At 31.8% G+C, this 20,513-nt stretch overlaps 1 long non-coding RNA gene across 1 annotated transcript; it reads left to right on the plus strand.

Annotated features, from left to right (window-relative positions):
* Positions 1-1,663: 1,663 nt before the first annotated feature.
* Positions 1,664-5,479, plus strand: LOC145325078 (uncharacterized). The gene is made up of 2 exons (XR_013881394.1): positions 1,664-1,775; positions 3,097-5,479. It is a non-coding gene; the product is annotated as an uncharacterized LOC145325078 (long non-coding RNA).
* Positions 5,480-20,513: the final 15,034 nt, after the last annotated feature.

Raw genomic sequence — 20,513 nt, forward strand, 5'->3', positions numbered from 1 at the left:
CAGGGGAAGGTAAATAGGTGATTACCTCCGTCAAATTAAAAGGCTTGGACGTCACTGCTTAATAGGGCAGCTTACGCAACTCTTGTTGAAATCTATCAATACAAGAAAGATTTATACCAAAGAGTGTTTGCTTATTATATATAAAGTTACTTTGTAATATTTTTGAAAGAATGTTAGAATTTTCCTATCGATTTCAAACTTAGCATTCGGATAATCAAGTCCTAAAAGGTAGGTATATCAAACAGTATTTTATATTTAAGCAGTTTTTCAACAAATTAACTTACAATTTTGTTACGGCTTATACATTTATTTCTACTTATTAAGCTCTGATTTTCTACTAGTGTTATTGTTCGTTTGTCCTACCGATTCAGAGCTTTGCTTTTATGGATGTTGTCTTCCTTGTCTAGTAATCAATACAGTAGAATAACGACATTCCATCTGTATTGAGAATTACAAACATTTCTAGCCTAAGGAAATTGTTATTTTTAACACATAATATTAAATAATCATAATTGAGACAAAGTGTTTCCATGGAATATCATACATTCAAATGAATATGCTGAATAAACATATTGTTTATAGTTGTTAAGAAAAACAAAAGTTAAATTTAAATTCAAATCGGAAAAAGTATCGCTTTTATTGGTAGAGAAAGTCGTCTTATGGAACAATTGAATAAGGTACTTATTTTAATAAAAAAAATATTTTAAAAATCCATATCACATAAACTTTATCTATTAACCCATTAGTGACGAACCGGCTTTTAACACCCGGTTCCAGAAAATGCCGGAAAAAAAACGGTTCTCAGTTTCAGGATTGCATCATTCTCAGTATGAATCCCCCCTCTACTACCCTGGTTTTCATTTCCCCCTGGAGCAGGCAGTTTTGCTTACTTCCGTTTGCCGGTAAAGCTCAACAAAATTTGAAAACCAAGAAAAACGAGGTGATTTTAAAATACCCCTCCTAACTTTTTTGTTTATGAATTAAAATTCAGGGAGGAAGGGAGGGGACAATGGATCGAATATTCATATTTTAGGAGTCTTAGACTTTGGGGACTGGCTTAAAGGGAATGTGCATGAATTTAGCAGTTTCTGACTGACTTTGGGGACTAAAATATTAATGACGTCACGAGAAATCATGCAACATGACGGGGCATTCTTATGCTAACTAGCGCAATAATAAAAATGTAAACAATAAACAAACAGACAGAAAATTTTTACTTTAATTGGTTTAAAATCATAATGAAAAAATAATTATGGAATATTTGTTTGCAGTTATGATTATAGAAATTATTGTATTTATTTTTTTAAAATTAATAATTAAATTGCTTTTAGATATCTTTCATCAATCAAATGTAAAATAAATGAGTTATAAAGTAGCTACGCTAATAGAATATATTTTCTGCTGTTGATACAAAGTCGTTTTTTGTATGTTGATATAGTTCTCCATTTTAGAGGGCATTACATTACAAGATAAAATTTAGTCTAGTGATGATTTTATAAAAATTTTAAAAGCGAAGCTTTTTATAATTTAAGGGTCGGTCTGCCCGTACGTCTGTCCATTACGGTTAGCTCATTTTGTTAAATTAAACAGATTAGAATTGTCCTATCGATTTAAAACTTTACATGATGATTCTTATAACAATTAGGTATGACTTGGAAAACAAAGCAACTCTATAAGAATCTTTAATATTTTTCAGATGAAATCTTGTATAAAATGCAAACAAGCAGAAAATGTGATACTGCCTAGGTTTCCAGGAGAACAACAAAATGGTTACGGTATATATACATTTTTTATCAAAACAAAGTTGACAACTACCAAAGCATAGAAATTTAAATATTAAGAAAATATGTTGTAATTAATGGAATGGGTACTTGCTTACATGTGGTAGACTGGAGCACCGAAACCCCCCCCCCCCCCCCGCTTAGTTTCGACAAAAATCAAAAATAAGGGGGGGGTAGTTTTTTAATGTCTGGAAAAGGCAAGGAGGCAAAGTGCTCAGCAAGGCAAAGACTTAACCCCCCCCTTAATTTTGAAGAAAATCAAAAATAAGGGGGGGGTAGTTTTTTCACTGTACAACACGCCAGAAAGTTGAGTGAGGTAAATCAAGTAAATCCAGTATACCAGAGGGGAAACCTTATTACAGGGATATTCATGTTTTGGGGCATAATTTCCTTATTTATTGACTTTGGCCAGTAAAAGGTTTTAATTTTGCGCAAAATTAAAACCTTTTACTGGCCAAAGTCAATAAATAAGGAAATTATGCCCCAAAACATGAATATCCCTGTAATAAGGTTTCCCCTCTGGTATACTGGATTTACTTGATTTACCTCACTCAACTTTCTGGCGCGTTGTACAGTGAAAAAACTACCCCCCCCTTATTTTTGATTTTCTTCAAAATTAAGGAGGGGGTTAAAAACTACCCCCCCCCCCTTATTTTTGATTTTTGTCAAAACTAAGCGGGGGGTTAAAAAACTACCCCCCCCCCCTTATTTTTGATTTTTGTCAAAACTAAGCGGGGGGGGGGGGGTTTCGGTGCTCCGGTCTTCACATGTAAGCAAGCACCATGGAATGTTAGGAAGGGAAAGACATACAGATTGACATTTTTAATCATACTGTACCTTTGCCACTAATTATTAGCAGTTAGAAGATTGCTTTTCGGTTATCATTTCATTCTTATTAGGTACCTAATTTGAGAAAAGTGAGGGAATAATGAATAGTCCCTTACGTAACATCGCCCCAAATGGGGCTATTCTTCGTATTTTTAAAATGGCTTTTTATAGGTTATTTTAGGTTAGGCTAGGTTAGGTTAGGTTTTATTGGGTTAGATGATTGCCCCACAGGGTTAGGTAATGGTTCGTTGGGTTAGAGCCTCCCGCAGGGGCTATAAATAGGAAAAAAACTACTGTGAAAAATACGAAGAATCGCCCCATATGGTGCGATGTTACGAAAGGGACTATATCCAAAAGTAATTTCCAGTTATGGTTTTTTTAACTAGGTAGCAGTAGGTAATAATTTCATTGGTATTTATATTAGTGCCGAATTAATATTTTTACCTTTCAGTTAAGTCTATAAATACTAAAAAAATATTTATTTCAGATGACTAACAAAGAGAAAAATAGCTTTCCTGAAAGAAGATGTTATTGATATGGTGCGAACGTGCAAGAAAGAATTTAAGTTACATCACGGAGGGTATCTGCAGCGTGTAGGGGTGGTCCGTAGTTTGACATTTACATAATTTTTTTTTTTTAAAGCGAAGCTTTTCTATGATTACGGTCGGTCCGTCCGTATGTCCGTCCGTACCTCAGTCACAGAGAGTTAGCTCTTTTCGTTAATTTAAACAGGTTAGAATTGTCCTATCGATTCCAAACTTTGCATGATGATTCCTGTAATAGTTAGGTACAATTTAGAAAGCGTAGCAACCCTATAATCAATACCAGAATGTCCGTACATCCATTTGAAACATGTCGATTTTTAACTTTTTTGATAACAAATTATCCGATTCTTCAGATTTTTTGAAAACTGATTCCTATTACAACAAGGTACAATGTTATAAGCAAAGCATCTCTATAAACAAGTCCTAAAAATTTAAGTATGTCCTTAAACAGTATTATCTATTTATGCAGTTTTGCAACAAATTTACTTACAATATTGTTTGTACTAAAGCATTAATATTCTGCTAATTCAGTTCTGACAATCAACAAGTGTTAATATTCGTTTGTCCTTCCATTTCAGAGCTTCGCTTTTATGGATGTTGTCATCCTTGTTTAATTTTATTTAAAAGGGGGTCATTTAGAAGTTTATTTTACTTTTATCAATTTGTTTTATCTGATACTTTCCAAAATATGTTTTATTAAGACTTTATCAATAAAAAGTAATTTTTTGTAACTAGACCAAATATAAATAAGAATTAGAACCATAAATCTAAATTCAAAACTAAAAATATCCTTAAGACATTCTATTCTGCAACCTTTTTAAAAGCGAAGCTTTTCTATAATTAGGGTCGGTCCGTACGTCCGTCCGTACGCCCGTCCTTCCGAGATAGATAGCTTTTATTCGTTAATTTAGGCATGTTAGAATTGTCCTATCGATTTCAAACTTTGCATGATGATTCCTCTAGTAGTTAGGTACGATTTAGAAAGCGTAGCAACTCTATAATCATTACCAGAATGTCCGCACGTCCATTTTAAACATGTTGATTTTTCTACTTTTTTAAAAGCTAATTTTTATGTGAACTAATTATCCGTTTGATCTGATTTTTGGTATATTGATTCCTGTGACAACAAAGAACAATATTATAAGCGAAGCAACTCTATAATCAAGTCCTAAAAATGTAAGTATGTCCATAAACATTATCCTGTATCAAGCAGTTTTTCAACAAATTTACATACAATTTTGCGTCGACTCTTATAGTTTTATATTCTGATTATTCAGTTCAGACACTATACAGGTGTTAATGTCCGTTTGTCCTACCGTTTCAGTGCTTCGCTTTTATGGATGTTGTCATCCTTGTTTATTCATAAACATTTTTAATCAAGTTATTTTGTTTATACCTAGTGTGTGTAACTGTGTAGGTACGTCTTAAACTGACAATTTTTTTAGATTTTAAAAAGTTAATCTAATTGATTTTATTTTTAAAAGCGAAGCTTTTCTATAATTAGGGTCGGTCCGTCCGTCCGTACGTCCGTCCGTACGTCCGTCCGAGATAGATAGCTTTTATTCGTTAATTTAGGCATGTTAGAATTGTCCTATCGATTTCAAACTTTGCATGATGATTTCTGTAGTAGTTGGGTACGATTAAGAAAGCGTAGCAACTTTATAATCATTACCAGAATGTCCGAACGTCCATTTTAAACATGTTGATTTTTCTACTTTTTTAACAACAAATTTTCAAGTGTTTTAATTATCCGTTTGATCTGATTTTTGGTATATTGATTCCTGGGACAACAAAGAACAATATTATAAGCGAAGCAACTCTATAATCAAGTCCAAAAATGTAAGTATGTCCATAAACATTATCCTGTTTTTAAGCAGTTTTTCAACAAATTTACCTACAATTTTGATTCGACATTTATACATTTATGTTCCGATTTTTCAGTTCAGATACTATACAAGTGTTACAGTCCGTATGTCCTACCGTTTCAGTGCTTCGCTTTTATGGATGTTGTCATCCTTGTTATTTATTATTTTGTTGTAATTAAATCAGGGTAGCCCCTTTCGTGACAACACCCTTTAAGGGGAGTTTCTTTGTATTTTCACAGTAGCTTTTCTCCTATTTCCAGCCCCAAGCAATTTTGAAAATACGACGAATCGCCCCTTAAGGGGTGTTGCCACGAATGGGACTATACCCATAAATCATTTTTGATTCAATTGTTTTATATTTACCTAACAATTCTATTGTGATATGATATATACATATATGTATTATTTAAGTAGAATTTGTTGTTATTTTAATAATTTTTAATACAATTGTTTTAACTGATTCTTGTTTATTATTTATTACGATTTAGAAACCATAAAAACTCAATTGTTACTAGAAAATCCGTACGTCCATTTATAACATGCTCATACACATATAGTAAGCTGCGCTAATATCTATAATACAAAGTAGAACGATGTCTGTCTGTCTGTCTGTCTGTCCGTCTGTCCGTCTGTCTGTCCGTCTGAAGCTTAAGATCTCAGTAACCACTGAACCGATTGGGCTCTACTCTTCAGGGAATATACCTACTGGTCCTGTGATGGTTTTAAGCTATTTTCTTGGGGGGTGGGACACCCCCAACCCCCCCAAAAAATGAAAAACACCCCCCCCAAAAAAATTTTTTTTACTTTTTCTTTTTAAATCTAAAATACGAAAAATTAGGTTGATCAAACCTCTTAGGTTAGGCTAGGGGCGAAGCCGCTAGTCCAATAAAAAGTAGTAAGTTTTGTTTATATATAGGTTAAGAATTTGGTTACTGATCCGATTAAGTTCTACATTTTAGGGAAGATGCATAAAGGTCCTGAAATCCTTTTAGACTGTTTTTATCATTAAAATCTTAAGATGGTTTTATGCTATGTTTCTACGCTAAATTCTAAAACTGATATTCTTTAGTAAATGAATTGCTCCCAAGTTCTTTATCTTGATAATCAGAGGCTTTTAGTAAAGTAGAATTTGGGGGATGGTGCATTTTGAATTAAATTTAATTAAAAAATGAATAAATTTCCAATAAAAGTTGCACTATCAGAAATACTCGTTTTATCTGGAATTATCTGGTTTTTCAACCTTAAAGTGTCACAACTATAAAATTGAATTAATTGCCCATTGTCCCCTCCCTTCCTCCCTGAGTAAAATTAGTGATTTTTTTCGTGAAATTTAAAGTTTATTGGCAACTACATTCATTTGTGAATTCGTTTTATTCAAATTATCATTTTTTATATGATTTTTTTATCGTTTTTTTACGTTCTATATTGGCCCGGCTAGGCCCAAGTAAAGATACCTGCCATTTTTATTGCCCGGCTCGGCGCGAGTAAAGATACCCGTCCACATATAATATCAAAATTTTAAAACTTCTAGGAAATGGGCTTTTTTAACTGAAAAGGGTGGCACCTATAGCCAAAACACTAAATGTGATATAAATCGTTTTGTATCTTACTTGTAGCTCTATCAATTACATGAGGTTATGTAGTTTTCAATTGCGGATCGTATCGTAGTATTAGCTACTCTACAACTCACTTTGGACGTTCAAAAATTACATTTTTAATTTTTTGGGCCAAATAACCGGGTATTTAGGACAAAACCGGGCTTGAATGCCAGGTAACAAAGCTTCCCTGAAATTTTCAGCTCGATCGGTCCATAAAAGTGGCGCTCAGCACTAATGGGTTAATGTAATCTATATAATAGAAATTTGCTCTTTTTTAAATAGAAACAAAAAGTTTGAAAAATTATTAATTGTCAAGTGGAGTCTTATCTTATATTTAGCTCTCAAAATTCTCAATAATACATTATTTCCAAATAAATTGACATGAATTTTACAACCAAGTTGAAACCTATTCAAAACTTTTACATCTTTAATCCAGGAAAGATTTGTGTTGATGATAATTATGTTAATCTTTCTAGCAGAATTATCATCAACACACCTACTCTCAGAATACTCTTTTGTAATCATCGTTGTTTGAATGGAATGCGAGAAGGATCTGTTGTCATTTAAACCTGTTGTGTAATTAAATTTGATTTTGTATTTCTGAGAAGAGGTGTGTTGATGATAATTATGGTAAACTTTCCAGCAGAATTATCATCAACACAAATATTATCAGAATACTCTTTTGTAATCATCATAGTTTGAATATATTGTGAAAAAGAACTGTTGCCATTTAAACTTGTTGTGTAATTAAATTTGATTTGTACCTCTGAAAATAGGTGTGTTGATGATAATTCTGATGAATAGATTGCCATAAATATCATCAACACACCTACTATCAGGATACTCTTTTGTAATCATCGTTGTTTGAATGGAATGCGAGTAAGATCTGTTGTCATTTAAACCTGTTGAGTAATTGAATTTGATTTTGTATTTCTAAGAAGAGGTGTGTAGCAAAAAGTTAAAAAAGATTTTAAATGTTAGATGAAGTCTTAACTTATATTTAGCTCTCAAAATTCTCAATAATACATTATTCCCAACTAAATTGACATGAATTTTACAACCAAGTTGCATCCTATTCGAAACTTTTACATTAATCCAGGAAAGATTTGTGTTGATGATAATTATTTTAATCTTTCCAGCAGAATTATCATCAACACACCTATTCTTAGAATACTCATTTGTAATCATCGTAGTTTGAATGGAATGTGAATAGGAGCAGGTAGAATTTGTTGAACTTGACTCTGCAAATTGTACTGTTATTGTATAGATATTGTCCACTTTCTCAAATGCTTTTATACACTGTTGTGTAATTGAATTTGATTTTGTATTGAGAGTAGGTGTGTTGATGATAATTATCGTAATCTTTTCAGCAGAATTATCATCAACACACCTATTCTCAGAATACCTTTTTATAATTATTGTAGGGTTGTCAGGTAAACTTGAACAGACTGGAACAATTTAATTTTGAATCTGCAAGTTGTTCTGCCATTCTATAGATATTGTTCACATCCGGCCTCTGATTCCTATAATTGATTAAGTTTAAGTTCCCCTGAAAACGTCAACAACTCCTAATTGCAGTCTTTGCGACTCAACTACAATGACTTCAAAAAAGTTACTATGTATAGTCAGTGAAGTTTACAGGTACTATGAATAGGAGTTGGAAAGGTAGTCAGCTAAACTTGAACTTGACAGACTGGAACAATTTGATATTGACTCTGCAAGTTATACTGTTATTTTAGAGATGTTGCTCACTTCCTCTGATCCATATATTTATTAACTAGCGAGTCGGTGTTTTTTTTCCAGGGATGATTTACCTTCATTTGGTTTTAGGCTACTTTCCCTGCTAGGGTCAAAGAAACAAAAAGAGGAGGGGAGAAAGGAAATTGACGATTCCCCGGGATGTTACACATATGCTGTAACAAATATATCTTGTGTGAAATTTGTAAAAGGATATGTTGCTGTGATACTAAAGTCTTTTTTTGTCTAAGAATACAACTAACGTAATAGAAAAAGCGCGGGTTTCGAGTCTGAAAACAACACATGGTTGCCAGATCATTTATTGCTCTTCATGGCCTCTTTTTGGTAAATAAAACTTTTCCGTATTTGTAACAGAGGCTTGTTTTTAGTAGTGAAGCTACTCTATAATTCCCTTTGTCTGTCTGTCAGTCCGTCAGTCCTTAACACTATGCGGAAATGTGATTTTCTTGGCTCCTATTAAAGATAGACAGCTGAAATTTTTAGTGATAATTCCTATGGCATTTTCTCATCTAATCTATACATTGTTTAGTCCACCTGTCTGTTAATTGGGGTGCTAGATCGATTCCTAAATTTTTACTTTTTAGTAATTTTCTCCTTTTTAAGACAGACGGCTGAAATTTTCAGGAATTAACTAAATTCACATTTTACATATTTTCACAAAGTTACATGAAGACTTGTATATTAATTGGGGTGCTAGATCGATTCCTAGATTTTCATGATTTTTTCAAACCTTATTCAAGATAGACGGCTGAAATTTTCAGGGATTTAATAACTTTACACTCTACTTAATACCATAAAGTTTTATTGAGATTTGCTCATTGGTTGGGGCGCTAGATCGATTCCCAGTTTTTCAGGTTTTAGGGATTTTCTCGACTCCTGGTTAAGATAAACGGGATTAATTAAGTCAACTTTTTACATATTTATGTTATAAGGACTTGCTTTTGGTTGGGGTGATAGATGGATTACTGAATTCAATGCTTTAAAAGACCTTTAAAACATTTTTAAAAAGTTATCGTGATTTATTTTATTTAAGTTTTTATGACATATTCTATAGATAATTTTTACCAGATGTCTATCCATAATTTTTGAGCTTAGCTACTTTTGTATATTCGTCATTTCAAAAGTCAAGATTATTCTATATTTATGTTACAGATGTCCAATATTACTGATAATAATAATAGAGAAGCTTACTTTCTAAATTACCTAGGTAACTGTTACAGAGATCATATAAAACAGCTTGAAAATACTGGAATAATTATAACATTATAATTAACAACCAGCGGCCCTAGGGCAGTAAGTCGACCCCCAAACAATAAAGAGAGGGGTAGGTTTCTTGTAGAATCCGTAAAGGTGTGTGTTTTAAGGCTTAAAAATAGTAGTAGAACGATAATATTCACTAAATATGTGTATTTCTTATTGAAAAGAACTATAAACAATTTTTTTTTAAGTTAACATAAATTTCTATCGTTCTACTGCTGTTTTTAACTTATAACACATAACTTTTACGATTTTTACCTGAAACCTACCCCTCTCTTTAATTCTAATTTAAAACGAAAATTTATTTTGATGGATGTTTTCTAGACTGCAAAGGAGAATCTGTACAACAAGAACCATCAGTACACACTGATAAACAGACATACAGTTGGAAATCCTGTTACTTTTATATCTATAATACAAAGTAGAATGATGTTTGTCCGTCCGTCTGTATGTCTGTCCGTCTGTCTGTCCTTCCCTTAAGATCTCGGTAACCACTGAACCGATCGGATTCTACTCTTCAGGGAATATACCTACTGGTCCTGTGGTGGTTTTAGGCTATTATCTTGGGGGGTTGGACACCCCCAAAAAAATGAACACCCCCCCCCCTTTTTTTTAATTATTTAAAATTAGTGGTGGAGTGGGGGCTTCTCATGAGGTACTTAATTTTTTTTTAATTATTCAAAATTTTTTGGGGCATCTCCAGAGGTAATTTTTTTTTCTTCAATTACCTCTTGGGGCAAAGCCCCTTGAGGCTAGGGGCGAAGCCGCTAGTGATTATATTAAGAGACATCCTGACCTGAAGACTTGAAGTAATTTTAGCAGGCAACTATGTCACAAAAATTTACTCAGACAATCACACACACACACACTCACCCACACATTACGTTCCTCTTACAATACTCACTGAAATACTCTTCTTAAGCCCCGAAACTGTGCAAGCCACCCACCACCCTTACCATACATTTACTCCCAAAATATGCATTGTATTACAATATACCATGTATTTTACATTTGGTTCTATAAAAATAATATCTGTAATTTGACATAATTGTAACAAATATATTTAATGATAAAGCTCTACTGTTACAATGCCGAAGAAATTATTAAAGAAACTTACTGAAAATTTCTCGTACTCACACATAATAATATTCCGCTACTACCATGTGAATCCTCACACTCAACACGGACTCCAATCTTCGTTGCTTAGTTGCTTGAAAGAATCTTGCAAAACCGAAAGTATTCCTAGAAACATCTTTGATGATATATATGTGAGTGAACTAAACATTTGGAAACAGCAATTTTATAACAATTACAATTTTTGTAAATGTTTCTGAATACATTGCCTCTTACTTTAAGCAGCTCCCCCCCCCCCTAGCCTCTCGGTGCTTCGCCAAAAGGTGTGGTGTGGATTTTCTAAACTTCCACATTTGTTTTTACTTCCCAAAAAAAAAGTAAGCGAGGATTTTTTTGAGGGGAGGGGGAGGATTAAAGTGTCCCAGTCCTCAAGAAAATAGCCTAAAACCACCGCAGGACCAGTTTTGTAATCTCTCAGAAGCACAAATTTGTTCGCTCAGCGGTTACCGAGATCCTGAGGTTTAAATGTAGACATCTTTCTACTTTTTATTATCCTATTACATCCAAAAAAAAATTACTGAACTAAAATGGTTCTCCATTACAGTGTAGCTTGTTTCAGGTACAGGGAAGGTTTTTAACTATTTTAGGGGAGGATATCTCAACCCACTTAAAAGAAATAAAACCGTAGAAAAAAATTACCCACCACTTTTTTACTTTTTCTTTTTAAAATTTAAATTGAAAATTGGGATTTGGTACTGGTCCTATGCTTCTAGGATTATAATATTTTACAATATTTTACTTTTTTGGTGACAAAAAATTGTTTTTAAAAATTTTTCATTTGCATAAGTATGAAATTTCATGATAATTTTTCTTCAATAAATAATCTTGATGGGTTAAAAAAAAAAATTTTAATAACTTTTTCAAAACATGATTTAAAAATGAAATGTTCCTACAAAGGAAAATTTTGGTGCCAACATCTTGTTTTTTTTAAATTTTTGCAATTTTAAAACTTGGCAAATTCCTTTAAAGCACCTATCACCTAGCACTGTACCGAGCTCTGAACAGATTGAGTTCTCCATTTTAGGAAGGTCCACATAGGTCATATTTATTTATATAGGTTTTGGGCATATTTCTGACAATTTGCTTTCCCGTTCTTCTTTCAAAAACATATCCACTTGATGCTAGATTTTGAAAAATAATAAAGTTTCTCATATTCATTCAAATCCGGTGTATAGGAACAAGTTCTCATCCATACGAAAAAACTATGTCTAGCATCGTATTATATCCAGCTTTCTACGAATATAAAAATTTACAATCATAAGAATAAAACCAGTTTTTTTGCCCGTGCCTTCGGCACCTTGGAGCTAAAAAACTGGTTTTAATCTTATAATTGTACATTCTATATCCACGAAAAGCTGTTTATAATACGATGCGAGAAATAACTATTAAATCTTATATATACCTTGACAAAATACAAATATTTCTTCAATTTAAAGAAAACGTAATTTGTAGATGAACTCAGAGTCTTGTAAATCCCTTCCCTTCAGATATTTAAAAAAATTGTAAATTAGTTATTTAGAACCCCCTTCCAAAAAAAATATTTTGCTTTATAAAACCATCAAATAAGCCTGTATGTATATATATAGTTTGATACTGTAATTGTTCTATTTGCCCCACAGTGCAGTGTTTCAAGTATTTGGTTTCGCATGTAAAAAAAATGTACATGAGTGTTTTTATACAAAATAGTTCAATTAGTCATTATAACATGGTGACGTAAAAGCTTAGCAATACTGCAAAAAAATTTAAACTGAAACATGAAAAAGTTTTTGTTTTTGGCTCTTGGGAACTTATATATTGGGTACTGATTAGCCCTGCATGGTTATGGCACCGCAGGGATTAGAAATGAAAAAAAAACATTCCAACGTTCACCCCACTTTTTAGAATTATTCAAAATGCAATACTACAATCTAAAAGTAAAAAAAATAGTGGTGCATTATTAGTTTTTTAGTCACTTGATAATCCTAGTTTTCTATTCCTTTGAGTGATTTCAAGATTCACTTTGTTTAAATCATTAGAGTAGAATAGGTAGACAGACAAAGTATATTTTCATAGTAATTTTTAATCTAAGAAATGAATATGTAATACTTTGAAAACTATTCTTATCTAACATGTATTTGATTGAAAAGATTAAAAATCCAACAGATGGCATGAACTAGATGCAAATTTGGATATCTGCCGTGAAATTATAGAGTAGCTTTACCACTAAAAATAGAGGGATTATCTTTGAAAAGAAATTACCATATTGGTTGGATATTTCCAAATATATCTTTTAAGTATGAATAGAGTGCAAAGTAAGGAGTTGTAATTGAGTGAATTCTCAATCAATATATAGACAAAAATCTTATTATTTAAGAGTAATTGAGATCGCAAATAATATTATAGATCCTAATATGTATAATCAAATAATAATTTAGATAATAACAGTCTAATGGTGTCTACCGTTTGACATAGAACTAAAATGACAAAGTCCATGAAAGCAAAGCTCTAAAATCAGAACAGTGTCAATAATAAGCAGAACATCAATTTATTATAAGTCTTAACAAAATCGTGCATAAATTTCTTGCAAAATTGTACAATTTTAGGATACAGTAAAAGGGCATACTTTCATTTTAGGATTTGATTATAGAGTTGCCTCGCTTAAAGTACTTTACCATGTTGTTCTAAAAATTATTATTCTAAAAATCAGATGAATAGGATAAACATATTATACAAAAAAATGTAGTTAAAATGTTAAAAATCGGCTTGTTTTGAATGGACATACTATCTTTCTTGTAACGATCATAGAGTTGTTATGCTTTTGAATGTTGTCATCCTTAATTATGTAATATATTAATTTTACTTTAAATGATTTCCCCATATTAAATAAAAAGTTATAATAGTTTATTTATAGCCCTCATAATGGTGTTTGTTCATAAATTTGTGTTTTATTGGTGCTTGTGATATCAAATATAAGAGCTATAGTTAGTTGACATTTTTTATAAGCACAACTAAACAGCAAAATATAATTTCAGTAGCAAAGCTACACTATAATTCACGTTGTCTGTCCGTCAATAAGTCTGTGACGCCTATAGGTAAATGTGATATTCTCAAAATTATAGTGAAGATTCCAATGACTTATGATCATCTAGTCTATACATTGTTTTGTCCGTCAGTCTGGCAGTATAATTCAAATTCAATTATTAGATTACTAGCGGCTACGCCCCTAGAGGCCTCTAGTGGCACTTGATGTATGGAAGCACTATTCGACCCCCACCCCATTTTTAATTTTAGATAGGGTCTTTTTTTAAGGAGTGATTCTCATTGGATGGTTGTAGTACCATTAAAGTAAGGAGAAAGGGTTAAATAACTGTATCTCCCCCACGCAACCACCTTGTGCAACCTTTCTATAGGGTCATTGAAAATCAACCAATGGTGTCGCTTATATTAACACAGCCAATTAGCAGAAAATAATTTAGAAGCAGACAAAAGAGGTCTTTGAAAAAGGAAGGGAGGTAGTTGTCTACATATACATCTATACTATAGATATGATGTAGTACCCTCCCCCCAAGAAAGTTGTTAACCTTCCCAGGACCTATTAGAAGCTATATTGTAAAAGAGAACTGAATCTGTTCAGTGATTAGCTATACCCTTCTTTACAAACAAACAGACAGACAGACAAACAAACTGACAAACATCCTGTTACTTTTATATAAGGATAATAAGGATAAAAAGGGAAAATTTTTGACATTGTTATTGCCCTTTTTTCATGCCTATTACCCTGCTCCAACTAGAGACTACTTCATTTCCATAAGAAATGTTATTATAATAGTATCATCAAACAGAGATAAGAATCTTTGTAATAAAGTAAAAGGATCTGTGTATGTGTGTCTGTCTGTACAAAAAGAATATCTCTAACCGCTGATCTGATATATTTCTCCTTTACAATGTTGCTTCTTAGAGATCCTGGGAAGGTTTATATTCATTTGGGGGGGGGGGGGGGGGTACCACCACCACCTCCTTAGAGGGGTGGAGCCGTTAGTATTATTATAATGGACGAAACAATGTTTTTTTTGTGACTTTTTAGAGTAAATTATGATGTGAAATAAAATGTTTTTATGTGTGTCCTTACGTCACGGTTAGCATTTTTCGTATACTTTGGTTGATGATTCTGTACAATTTAGGTACAATCTAGTAAGCGTAGCAACTAAAGAAAGTGCTCAGATCCAATTAAAACATGCTGATTTTAATTGTTTGACAAAAATATAATTATCCTATTCATATTTTGTAACATTTTATATGTTTATTGTTTATACCGTTGAATAAATATTCGTTTTTATGGGTGTTACCATTCTTTTTGTACATAACATGTTAGTTGCCTTTCTGTGATGATTTTTTATCTATAATCCTAATGCTATACACCAAGATTATTATTATTGTATCTGATCAGACACAATTATCATATTGTTGTATGTGTATTTTCCATGTAATGGCTTTTTATAAGCGAACCTACTTTATAATTCGCTTTGTCTGTCCGTCCGTAACGCTATTGGGGGAAATGTTAATTTCTCAGCTGCTTTTGAAGATATACAGTAAAAAATTTTGGCGTAGATTTCCTGTATCAATTTTCATTAAGGATATAATTTACTTCGGTCTGTTCTATATTATTCTCTGCATGGTCATTGCATACATATAATTGTGCACATACGATTTACATAGCCAAATTTCTACAGGAGTTTGTAGCAGAAAAATAAGCTACATAACAAGTTATACATTATTCTATGTGAGACAATTGATTATTCAGGAAACAATTAATATTCTATATTATTCTAAGCTAGGTTATTAAATACATAAATTGTTAATTAAATAACTACTTAGCCAAATTTCTATAGGAGTCTATAGCAGAAAAATAAGCTACATAACAAAGAATATATTATTCTATGTGAGACAATTGATTATTCAGGGACAATTAATGTTCTATATTATTCTAAGTGTGGTTATTAAATACACGAATTGTTCATTTACTAACTACTTAGCCAAATTTCTACAGTAGTCTATAGCAGAAAAATAAGCTACATAACAAGTTATACATTATTCTATGTGAGACAATTGATTATTCAGGAGACAATTAATATTCTATATTATTCTAAGCTAGGTTATTAAATACACGAATTGTTCATTTACTAACTACTTAGCCAAATTTCTACAGTAGTCTGTGGCAGAAAAATAAGCTATATAACAAGTTACACATTATTCTATGTGAGACAATTGAGTATTCAGGAGACAATTTATATTCTATATTATTCTAAGCTAGGTTATTAAATACACGAATTGTTCATTTACTAACTACTTAGCCAAATTTCTACAGTAGTCTGGCAGAAAAATAACTACATAACAAATAATTCATTATTTTAAGTAAGACAATTGATTATTCAGGAGACAATTAATGTTCTTTATTATTCTAAGCTAGGCTATTAAATACATAAATTGTTAATTTACTAACTACTTAGCCAAATTTCTATAGGAGTCTATAGCAGAAAAATAAGCTACATAACAAAGAATATATTATTCTATGTGAGACAATTGATTATTCTCTGGAGTGCACTCAATACATTTTTATTTCCTTTTTTACAATTCATAGAAAAACACTGTAAAAAGAATAACTATATCAATCCAAAATGCCAATTTTGAATATATAGAAATTTCTTTTATTTTATGTTCAATTATAGATTTATGACAAATTTATAAATTACCATTGTCTTTACTAATAATTGCAATTGACTTTATTTGCAATATATGTAGAATGTGCGTGGATATTATTACAGGGGAAAAATATCGTCAATCTAGTTTGCTAACATAGAATTCATTTATTGGTCAGTTCGTTCATGTAGTAAGATGGGAGAGGTGCGGTAAAGAGGGTGGAAGGAGAGGTGGGTGTTGTTATTTTTTCACTTTATTAGTTTTGCAATTGTCCAAAAATGATTTTTGTTATTTTTGTATTTTTCAAGTACATTTCATCTTTGATGGTGTTTTCTCGTTAAACTTTTATGCTAGTCTACTTTCTTTAAATATCTTCGTTCCTTATGAGCGTAATTATATGATTTAATTACATAAACTACAACAATTATTTTAATATTTTTTATAGTGTATTGCAAAGCTATCAGAGAGGCAATAAATTTGGTTTCCACAATTTAATCTCTGATTTGGGAATTCAATTTTTGTTCAACTATAAAATACAACATTTTAAACAAATTGTGTGCGACTATAAATTAAAAGCCCCTAAAGGCCTCTAGAGCACTTGAGGGAGGGAAGGGAGGGAAGAGCAGAGGTACCCTTCCCCAAAATAGTTATAAACCTTCCAAGGAGCTATGAAAAGCTGCACTGTAAAGGAGAATCAAATCGGTTCAGCGAGATCCTTAGGTACAAACATCCTGTTACTTTTATATAAAGATATGTCCTTTGGAGACAAAAGAAAATAAATTGATGTTCCCCAAAAAGTATTTTTCTGTGTAATCATTTTTAGTCATTCTGACTAAAATCGTTTCTAAAATCTTCTGGGCAAAACAAAGAGGAAAAAAAGACCCATTATAATATACAACATAAATGAAAATTATTGTCTTTGGCAGTATATATGAATTGGCAGTGCCCCCTAGTAAGATCTAATATATTTATAATATTATAAAAAAATGTCTACATATTTATATACTAAACTTTTTATACATATAATACAAACGTATTTTGGCTCTTTTCCTCAGAGTAGCTAAAGAGCACCTTCGGGGCTAACCTATATTCAACATACCATTACCTAAACCTAAGTAAAAAACAAACACAAAATGACCTCCCCCCCCCCCCCCCCCTCCAAAAATAATTAATGAGGAGTCAAATATTACGTAATACTATTATAAATAGATTTTGTTAACTTGTTTTTTACTGAAGTTGGCATCATGATTTCAATAAATCCTACACTAAGGATTTTATTTATAAACTAGCGGCTTCGCCACTAGATGACTCTAGGAGCACCTAAATTGGGAAAAGTGAGAATAGACCCTCCCCCACTTTTATTTTTAGTTTGATAAGAGTAAGTAATAATAAATTTTGGAGGGGAGGAATTTTGCTTGGGAGGGTGGAGGTACCCTCCCCCAAAATTGACCTACCCAGGACCTGTAAGAAGCTACACTGCAAAAGAGAAACGTTTCAGATCCTGTTATAATTAAATAAGGATTATTAAAGAAATTATATAATTGTTTTATATATTGTACTAGCGGCTACACCCCTAGAAGCCTCTAGGGGTACTTAAGTTAGCGAGGGGAAAAGTCGACCTCATTCCATATTAAATTTGAGTTTCAAAAGAATAAAAAAGTATTTTTTTTGGAAGGGGAAGGGGGTAAAGACACCCTTCCCAAAAATAGTTTAAAACATCCCCAGGACCTATAAGAAGCTTCACTGTAAAGGAGAACAATATCGGTTCAGCGGTTAGCGAGATCCTTCAGGACAGACAAAAACGCTTACTACTTTATATAATAGGATTGGTAAATTAAAACTTTTCTTTTTATTTTAAACTGAACCAAATATATCATATAAAAATAAAACGCAGCAGCACTTAAGAAATTAAATTTTACAATTGTTTAAATGTCTAAATCAGGGAAAGGGTTTTGTAGAGAAGGAAAATAGTGATTTAAGCTATTTTTTTCATTAACAAAATATACCTATAAATGGACCATGAAACACCAATAATACCCCCCCCCCCCCTATCCATATATTTTGAAAATCATATTTCTAGCCCCTGTGGATGTATCCAGCCCTGTAGAGATTTAATTTCTATGAGGTTTTCTCATTTGGGACCATTTCATAACTTAACCTAACACAAAACAAGCATAAAAAAAGTTTTTTTAGATTAAATTGGTCCACATACGATATGTTGGAAGCCACCAAAAATTATTATAGATAAGCGAAATCCGATATTTTTCATGCATAAAAAAAACAAGAAGTATATATTTACCATTAAGCAAGAAAACATAGAGAGAGAAAAAATAATAGAGAGAAATCAATGTTACTAGAAACCAAAACAAGCAGTGGGCTTAGAGTTTTATTTAGCGCCATCATTTATTCTCCGGGTAAGAAATATTCATTCCTAAACAAAAAACTGGACAGGAATACCCCATTTTAAATTTCTCAAAACTTTGCTTCTAGCTATCATCATTACACTATACTAGTTATAGATATAAAACTAGAATCTTAAAGTAATAATTTATTTTTTGTATGCATTTTTATTGTTTTGAATATTTTGACAGTAAAGGTTTAAAAAGTCAGGGTTTTACAGGATCAATATAAAAATTCAAATATTTATAATTCAATAAACAAGATATACAAGAAAAAAGCAACCATTTTAATTTTATATGTATTTTTTTTAATAAGAGGGGTGCTTTTAATAATTTATAGGCATTTTGAGTGAAAGCTTTCAATTAGCTTTTCACATTTTGAACGTAATTGTCCTTGTTCAACAACAGCGAAATGAGTTGATTAAAAATTAATTGAATTTTTGCGACATGTTTTGTGTGCGGGATTGCCAAAGTTTTAAATAAGACAGGCTAATTTTGCAATATTTCACTTTCAATAGTTTAGGTATCAAGGATTAGCATCCCCATTTAATCTTATTCTGGATGCAGTGGCGTGCATTCAAAAATTTTGACAATTCCTTTTAAGCAAAAATTGAGAGGGGTGTAATCCAGACATGAGGAATGTTTTATTTAGTATTAGGGGGTGGATACACTCCCCTAAAGTTAATCCCCTAGATAATCACCTTATTCTAAAGTCAATAAAGCTGGTAAATTGAAGCATGCAAATTTGGAACCACCTCCCCCCCCCCCCTTAGCTGTTTTCGGGGGTGTAGACACTTATAAAGGGGATTGGGTGAAGGGATCTAGGGGGAAAACCCCCTAGAGGGGTGTATTCTTCTCCCTTAATCATACCAGGAAGGGTTGATTCAACCCCATTCTGCTATCAACTGGTTGTTCAGTAGAAAAAAAATGGAAATACGGGAAAAAAATGATTTTAACCTCATATCAACAACCTTGTAGGAAAGTAGATTTGGGTAATTTCATGAATAATTTAGAATTTTCATTATATTGTTATTTTACATCAAAATTATTATACCTGGCTATAATTTTGCAGTCAGTTTCTCATCAAGTACGTCCAAGCTTCTAATTTTGGGGTGACTCTGGGTAAATTTGTCATTAGAGGAAAGGGTCTGGGGGATGAAATCTAATATATTTTTTAAAAATGTGCAGGAAAGGGGAGGGTTACCCTCATTAACCCTCCTTTAATATCACAACAATGATTAAGTTTTTTATGATTTTTGGTATTTTGATATTAGTCCTTGACTACAAGGGGATACTGTACACCCCTCCCCTCCGAATCATTTAAATGTCAGTTAAAAAACAACAGAGAAATTTTATTTTTAACAAAATATCAAATATGTTTTTTGTGCAATATCAAATGACAATTATAAAATTAAATTATATGTTCTAAAAATAAAATGACATAAAGTAAACAAAGAAAATTTGTAAAATAATGTGAAAACTATTTATGACATTATAACATTTTCCATAAAAAGTTATAAATAATAAATCAAACATAGGGACAAACATTTGTTAACATTTATCGAGTAGTATTTATTTTTATATTGATATTTGATATTTTATAATAGAAAATTAATATAAAACTTTCCCTAATTGTCAGTGTAATCAATATTTCAAAATATAACAAAACATC

The sequence above is a fragment of the Acartia tonsa genome, chromosome 7 (genome assembly GCF_053477335.1).
Source record: "Acartia tonsa isolate MP-2025a chromosome 7, ASM5347733v1, whole genome shotgun sequence".
Taxonomy (NCBI): domain Eukaryota; kingdom Metazoa; phylum Arthropoda; class Copepoda; order Calanoida; family Acartiidae; genus Acartia; species Acartia tonsa.